At 45.4% G+C, this 8431-nt stretch overlaps 1 long non-coding RNA gene across 1 annotated transcript; it reads right to left on the bottom strand.

Moving 5' to 3' along the window:
• Positions 1-514: 514 nt before the first annotated feature.
• LOC139049706 (uncharacterized) lies at positions 515-5831 on the bottom strand. The gene is made up of 4 exons (XR_011508511.1): positions 5397-5831; positions 5159-5327; positions 2345-2547; positions 515-555 (listed from the first exon to the last, which is right to left on the bottom strand). It is a non-coding gene; the product is annotated as an uncharacterized lncRNA (long non-coding RNA).
• Positions 5832-8431: the final 2600 nt, after the last annotated feature.

The following is an 8431-nucleotide window of genomic DNA, read 5'->3' as shown; positions in this document are numbered from 1 at the left end:
GTTTCAAGAATGGACAAATGCAGTGATGGTTGTATTGAAAACTGCAACATGCCGATTTTAGTTTCATGCTTCATTAATTTTCTCAGAGCCCCAAAGAAAGCATGCGAGGTTTGAAAATATATCATGCGACGAAGTGCTGGCCTGCCATGACATTAGTACACTCGGTCTAGAGAACTGATTGATGCTGCACATACATTGAATGTGGTGGCCATGACCATCCCTCATGAATTGGCATTCCCTGCCTAAACCACCTCACCAACACAGCCTGTTAACAGCAAGAAAGCTGACGAGGCTTCCAAGAATTTCTATGCACTATTAGTATCGCCCTACTGAAATTACTCCATTTGTTTGCTGACAATTGTCTTGACAAAAGTGGAAGCCAAATCGGTTGTGTTCGATCAGTTTTATTTACATACAACCTATTATAATGTGGACCTTTCTTCGCCTCTTCAACTGTTCCACAGCTGCTGTTGCCATCTTGCATGCCACATCGAGGAGGGGTGGGCAATGTACATGGCAGGTGCATGGGAGGATTTTCCAAGGAACTCTGGAAAGCTGTAATCAAATTGTGGGCAAAGTTTAAAAAGTCTTAAATACAAAAAGGGTGAAAAGTATTGTAACCTTGTACATGTTGATCACACCACATGTTTCAGCTGCAGCTGTAAGTGCCTTGTCTCAACCAAGCTACAGTTCTTGCAATGTTCCACTTTGTGATACTCAGTATGAATTGATAAGACTAGCTGCTATTCTAGAGGTTGTGCAGGCCACAAGGGAACAGTGCCTGGCCTTTGTGCTCGTATGTGTAAATTTCTCTCTGTCGGTCTCGCCCAAGCCACACCAAAATGTTATCCACAAGTGTCGTGCCAAAAAGGCCTGGCAACATCTTGTATTAAGCCGTTTGACCCATTTTATTGCACTGATGCACACGGTGCAACCAAATGTAGGAAATGACATCGCCTAGGTGATTAGTAAATTACCCTTCTAAAATACCACAAGAGCAACTTTGCTGTGGCAAGAGCCTTAGCAAAAACATAAGAGACACAAAAATGAAGGAAAAGCGACACCTTCAAGTTCCCGCACCAACTCACCGTGACAAGCACAGATTTTGACAGTGTCTGCTTGAGCTTAGTTATTTGGAGATACATGCAGTTGAATGCTTTTACGAGCATTGAGATGCCCCACTATGCTAGCTTGCCTTTTATGGCTATAGAAAGTTGTATAGTGCCACAAGTCTGCCTATTCCGATTAGAATCTATATTGAAGCTGCTTTGAGCAACAGGTGGTATTCTATTTCAGCGCTAATGATACATTGAGAGTAGTGTGCCTGGAAGGAATAGACAAAAGCATTGCAGAAGCTGCAGTACTATGTGCTCGCTGAATGATCACACGAGAAGGTAAAGATGCCATCAGAAAGCATCTTTCGTATGGAGTCTCTTTAAAAGAAAAACACTACAACTAGACATGGTGACAGTTGTGGGCAAACTGAAAATATAATGATAGTTCAAGGTGTGGTATGGCATGTTTATGCTATTTCTGAAAAAATAAACACGGCAAGTGTGTCCATGCCAACAATTGACACAGGATGTGCAGATGCAAAACTGCAATACAGCACCACGCCGTCAAAACGACAGTATGCAAGTGGTGGTCCAGCATCAAAACTTCAATGTCCCTACACTGCAACACTGGGAGGCCATGCTGCGTGACAGAAGCCTGGGTGGCCAGCAGGCACTGCTCTGTCGGGCACAGGACGTGGCAGCAACTATTTCTCCTAAGGATTCAATAAACGGATTTCTCTACCTCACCCGCCATGCGATGCGCCATGTGAGGGAATGACAGTGCCACTACTCTCACAGGATATGGATGGCGCACAACACCACCTTGAGCATCGGAGCGCACGTCTGTCTGTGAGCTCTGTGTACTACAAACACAAGTGGTGCATGCAAGGTAACATTTAACACATCACTGCCAAATGCCATCAACGAACAGAAGCAGCAAAGAAAGCTGCTTACATAATTTTCACAGGGTGTCGGAACTGCATATTTTTTACATCCTGTCTGCATGCCGCATTGTTCACCACTGCTAAAAAGTGCATAGTTGCATGGTACTTTTTTTCGATTTTGTACACTTTCTTTTGTCTTGAAAAAATAAAGCAGATGTCTCTCAATGAGCCGTAAGTACTAAAGTTGCTCAAAAGGGTAGTTTACTGAATTGATTGCATTTGAGTACTGCAGGCCTAGTTTCTTTCGGTCTTTCTCTTTTAAAGCCTCGGCACAAGTTAGCTGAAACACCCTGTATACTGGACAGCTTGCCTGGCTGCCCGCACCGCCGAGGCGGAGTATCTTACGTTTTTGTGGTGCACTAGTCGCCGTCTCGTGGCACCGGTCGTCCATCCTCATCGCGCACATGCCAGCGTCGTCTGGTGTTCCAATTGGCTGCAGCAAAGCGGACAGCTCTGGCGGGCAGGAAAAAAAGTGGTCCGCGAGCGATCGGGCTGCCTGGCCAAGAGCTTTGCCCGGTTTAGCCGCTCCGTCTTCAGTGTGAACGTGCCTTTAGAGTAAAAAATCAACAGCTTACGCTTCCACATTTTTTGCTTGGTAGCTACATTCAATTTGCTTGCTCTTCGTCTTTTAGATGTCTAGGCTCCTCACATTTTAACGTGGCTGAATAGTGCACAAATCAGAAATGAGAGTTTCTGTGGCCTAGCCTTCTCACACTTGCAAGGATACCATCCAAAATTGACCTATTTTTCTTATGGGGTGCCCACTGATTATGAGGATGCTGACATCGAAGGATCTCGAGTGGTTCTCTAGCATTTTGGTGACAAACGGAATACAGTAAATGCCGAGCTACAACTGACTTTATATCTGTCAGCACCAATGAACGCAGTAGTTAGTATTCTCACTAAATTGAGAATCCAGCCCAACAGCAGATGGACACCAGTGGTTTGAATCCCCCGTGCTGGCAAATTTAACTGGCTGAAATCAAGCATTTAAAAGACGCACTTAGTTCCATCCCTTCAATCTGTGAGCATAATGAAGATCAAAGGTCAGGTTATGTGGCTGCAGCACCTTCTGTTCATGCAGCACACCTTGTGTGCAAGCCACATCTATTTACAACAGAAACAGCGCTTTCCACCCGTGAGCTAATGTTTGGAGTTAAAATATGGTAGAATTTTTTATCCAGCCAACGCGTGCACGCTGAAATCCAAGTGGTACAGCCAATATGTGCCTGTTTAATCACTGCAATGCATTGAGACACTTCCGACAACGCACGGCTGTACCAGAAAAGGTTTTAATTTTTTTCACTAATGCCATGTACTTATGAACTTTTATGAATGTACAGGGTCGTCCTTTTTGAAAGGGAACACGCGAGCGCGTGGCCTGTGCTCTGCGGCGGCTGCGTAGAGCGCTGGTCAGTGGCAGCGAGAGGAAGCACGTCCGCTTTTGGCGTCATCTATTGACGGTCAGAATTACTAGGCATGGCCGATTGGAAGCGCCTACTGGACTCCCTTCCCCGTATTACTGATGCGCAAGGAGCGGGACCTGCAGCGCGAGCGCGATTTGCTAGCTGCAGGCCCCGCTCCTTGCGCATCAGTAATACGGGTAAGGGAGTCCAGTAGGCACTTCCAATCAGCCATGCCTAGTAATTCTGACCGTCAATAGATGACGCCAAAAGCGGACGTGCTTCCTCTCGCTGCCACTGACCGGCGCTCTACGCAGCCGCCGCAGAGCACAGGCCACGCGCTCGCGTGTTCCCTTTCAAAAAGGACGACCCTGTACCTGCAGCTTTCGCAGGCTTTCGAGTAGCTCGAGCGTAAAGTGGCCTGTGTGTTATTGCTATTCAGCCGGAGTGCAATAGGAGCCAGTCAAATGAGTAAAACATGAAGTCAATGTGCACACAAAGACTGCATGTACCCTAGCATGACTTCGTGCCACAGGTAGCCAACAGCTTCCAATTCACAGTTCTTGTAATATGCTTGTGGCAGCCGTCTACAGTGATCTATTTGATTTAACGGGGATGTGTATGTTGGCTGAAAAAGAGAAAATATGCTAGGAAATATATTAACACCGATGGATGCAATATATCCTTTCCGGTAGAGTTTTGCACAGAAAAGTTAGCAGATTCCATGCATATGTGAAAATCGGTTATAAGTGAAGCCTTTGTAATGTTCAGTAAAATGCAACCACTCGTTCACTTCTATAACTCTGCACACAATGCATGTCCTGGTCTCGTTTAGTTCATTTTTGTCCATACTCGGTTGCTTTCGATGCTGACTTCTCTGTGGCTGACTTCTTAAATTTCCTGTTGTATACTTAATTTCTTGCCTCTTGTTCTACGTGTCTACCCAGTGGTACATGTTGAGCTGCACTTAACAGGTAATCCAAGTTGCCATTTGGACACATGCCAAGCAGCACATATCCAGTGCCATACACAGTGACCAATATTGGCAGGACTGCAGCAGCCACCACCCACTGAGCAAGGAAGAGGCAAAGAGGGTTTCGTTTTAAGAACCGCTCATTAAAGTTATTCAATCAATCAATCAAAAATATGTAGCAGCTTGCATATGTAGGAATGCGATTTATTCGCGATGCTAATAATTTGATCACCTGTTTTGGTAGCTGTGGGCACGAGAAATTTAGACACCTAACCGCACCAACATTCAGCTATTATGAAAACGCGGAATTTCGATCAAAAGAGTCCATTTGCCGCTGTGGTGGTTTGAAGGACGGCGACAGAATAAACCAAACATTGTAGAAAGGGAAGTACACAATCTGCGTAACCGCTCTATCGCGTGTTTGACAAAGAAATTGACGAAAAAATGTGCTTAACGTGATTCAGAAACATGTCTACACAGGAACGTTCAATGGTAGAAATTACACTTCACCGCTACAGAGTGGCGAAGCTGCCCTGAATAGTGGGACCAATATTTTCCGACCGCCCAACAAAAGGTGAAGTGCGCACAGTATGTACGGCAACACTTGCTTTGTTCACCGCAGTAATGCCACCCTGTAATGGAGACAACTACGACAAACGGTCCGCATTTCTTCAGCAGCGAGCAGCGAGAAAAAGTGAAACATTTTTTTACCGAGTTAGAAATAAGCCAAGCGTTTTCCTGACGGTATGTAACGGCATGCCGCTGGAAAAAAGGGGTACATACCTCGGGGTTCAAATTCCGCAGACACGGCATGCGCTTCAGCGTAGCCGTCAATTTGCGGTTGAGCAAGCGACGTTTTTGCATTTTCTGTTCCGCATCAGCATCTTCTAGCCAGCGAGAGAGCACCTTGAAAACCAGCACGACGGGCGCCGTCTCGCTGAACAATCAAGGCCTAAAATTTAAAAGAAAACACAACTATTAGCGCTTATTGTTTCAAATTTTGTGATTTCAGTAGACTTACCTTGATGTTGTTGCATATTTCTTGTAGATCCATGTTGCTTTCGCGGTCATTTCCGCCAACATAAAGAACGGCGAAATCGACACGCTCGAAGCGCATCGTGGAGACAGCCCACGCCAGCCACACTGAATTGTAGCCAGCAAAACTGAATGTGCAGTCTTTAATAGACTCAATTAGGCGCAGGCGCGACCTATTAAAGAATTTAACCTGACTCGCCGACAATGGCGCCGCGCAAGGACGGCATGACTGAACACGATCCAGCGAGGCGTAACAAGACCACGCGAACGAACCTACGTGAGCCGGCAGAAACCACAGGGATTTAGCAGCAGCACCTAGCAGCGTCTTTCCCTAGGCGTACAAGTACCTATCTGGGGGCAGGGAGTACGGCACTGGCTCACGTCACATCCGGTTTGCCTCTAAACCGGGTACAGCCGGCCTGCGGGGATACGCTTCTGATACGCTTCTTGCAACACGAGGATGGATGGATGGATGGATGGATGATTGTGGCTCAACCCTTTGAATCGGGTGGCGGCGACGCGCGCCACCTAGCCTTTAATCGTTCTATATGCATGCATACCTATGTATTTACGGCGTAAACTGCTGACACGCACGTGGTAGGAGCGAAATGCCATACTAAAACGCTGCTGCCACGCACGGAAGGGACGTCACAGTTATGATGACGTTGTTTAAACAAGTATGGCGTGTTCCGGTTTATAGTTTTGCGCGCGCTGCTGGAGCTGCTTCAGCTTTTCAGCTTAGCTAAAACAGAATTTTACGGTTTCTTACTGTGTTGTGTGATGGAATGTTGTTCTAGTTAGTTGCGCTGGAAGAACCGGAGGGTGTTCGAGCTTGCGATCTCGAGCCACACTTGGGCGCAACGCTGGAGCAGCTCGTTTCTTTATGCCTTGGAGTGCGTTTATGGTTGGTAGTGTGGTCTTGTGCAGCTCCTGTTACGTTTTTCAGTGCTGTTGCTCTTGTTTGTTGAATTTACTGATGTGAATGGAGCATATGTGGGCTCTCAGTTTGGCAGAACTTTTTGCTCTTATGGTAAAAAACGTTTAAACTCGTTCCAAATGCTTGTTGCTGCAGTTGCCGCTTAGTGTTGTGCATCGATCGCGAAAAAAAAAAAAAGTTTCATCCTTCGTAGGATTGCTGTTGCAGATATTGCCTAAGTAAGTGAGCTGTTGCAATTTTTATATGGCACTCGATGTCGCATTTACCTGTACTGTTTCTTGTCTTGCATGTTCATACTGTTCCCTTGTTTATCGGATTTTGGCGGCTAGCGAATCGCGACTTGCTTAAGCACCTGCTCGCCACAGTTCTAAAGGAACATGTTGAGCAACCCCAATGTAAACTATGAAGACAAATATTGCAGAACGTGGCCCAGCCGCTCATAGTTCTACTTTGGCTCAATTTTGTTCTAAAGCTTGGCTGTCTTGAAGACCAAGAAATTTTCTTAAATTTCTTCCAGCTAGTTTGCTAAGCTGCTATTTAGTATTGCTTCTTGTGATGGCGCTATGCGAGGTACCAGGTTTGCGCAAATGTTCCTCGCAACTTGTTTACAAACATGATGTAGGTTCATTGCAGGAACCTGCATTAGGTTATAGATGTGAGATGCACGCTAATATGACCGGTGTGGGTTTGCGGGTCCCTGCATGCCACTCTCAAGCAAATGCCAAGTTTCCATTGTATGAATCTTCCTTGACTTCGCAGGGCTTGTTTGGTTAATCCCTTCATCTGTGCAATAGAATGCTCATTAGTCATGAGCCTTACCCTGATCCTCTTGTCCAACAAAAAAAAATCTTTTAGGCATTGCATTAGGGAATATATCTGAGTGCCAATGTGACAATTTTTGCCTCTGTAACCTTTTTTTTCTCCCATCTTATCAGTGAAGGCCTTGTTCGAACAGAGTGCCATGCAGTGACAGAAATTCTCATCACAGTAAGAAAATCTCTGAAGGAGATTTTTGAGTCTGACTAGGACTTCGTCTTGGGCAAATTGGTGAAGTCTGCTGCACATTGTTTTTGTATGCGAAAATCTATTTACAGAGGAAGGACACATGAAAGTGCGAACTACTAACTGATTTAATGATTCAAAGGATGAAACATAGTGTACAAATTTTGTGCACAGGCAAGAGGTGAATGTTGTGACAGTGCTAGTTTGTCTTTTAATGCTACAAATAGCCATTAAGCAAGTGCACCTCTGGGGAATTAAGGCAATTGAAGTGCTACTAACATGTGCACTCTCTGATAAAATATACCTTCGTGAGCTCATGCGATGTTTTGTTGCTACTCCTGCACAGGATCATAATGTGCGAAAGCACGGCTCATATGAGCAGGCCTTGCAATGTGTGCTGCACCATCCGGTTTATTTAAATTGTTTGAATGCTCCCTCAAATAGTCATTCAGGCATTGGGCCGTTTGGTCCACGTAGAACTTGCCACAGCTGAGAGATATCTTATGACCAAACCACAGCACAATGCTCAATATGGTTGGCGTGATTTTTCATACACCCTTGTCTTTAGGTACGAGAACACAATTGGGCTAATTTGACAGGCGTATAAAGGAACAAATGGGACATTGTATCTAGCAGGCATGTTCTTGAAGCTGTGGGTAAATTTGTGCGCATATTTGTACATGAGGTGTACAATTTGTACACCTCAGGCCTAGTGGCGTCTGTTCCGCTTACATTTGATTAGCAAGTCCTTGTCGAGCTGCTCTTCAGCTTTTGGGAAATGAATTCGGCCATGGCACGCATGACCTAATTCCCCCACCTGTTCGCTAGTTGCGCTTCTGCTGTGACGGGTGTTGCGACGCTCGCCACCAAGGTGCTTTGTCAGGAGCATATACTAGATTGACAAGTAACCTTATTTCCGCATTTCTTGTCAGCAATTTGGGCACACTTAGCTAAAACTTTCATGTTTAGTGCACTAGTGAGTAGTTACTCTAAGCACCTTTATGACAAGTTGACTGTCTTTGCTATGCGCTTAGCTGAAAACCTTCTATGTTTTTAAAGCTGATTCTGAACAGTATCCACAA

The sequence above is a fragment of the Dermacentor albipictus genome, chromosome 1 (genome assembly GCF_038994185.2).
Source record: "Dermacentor albipictus isolate Rhodes 1998 colony chromosome 1, USDA_Dalb.pri_finalv2, whole genome shotgun sequence".
Taxonomy (NCBI): domain Eukaryota; kingdom Metazoa; phylum Arthropoda; class Arachnida; order Ixodida; family Ixodidae; genus Dermacentor; species Dermacentor albipictus.
Note: the sequence above shows the minus strand (reverse complement) of the source record. Positions and strands in the feature narration are given on the sequence as shown.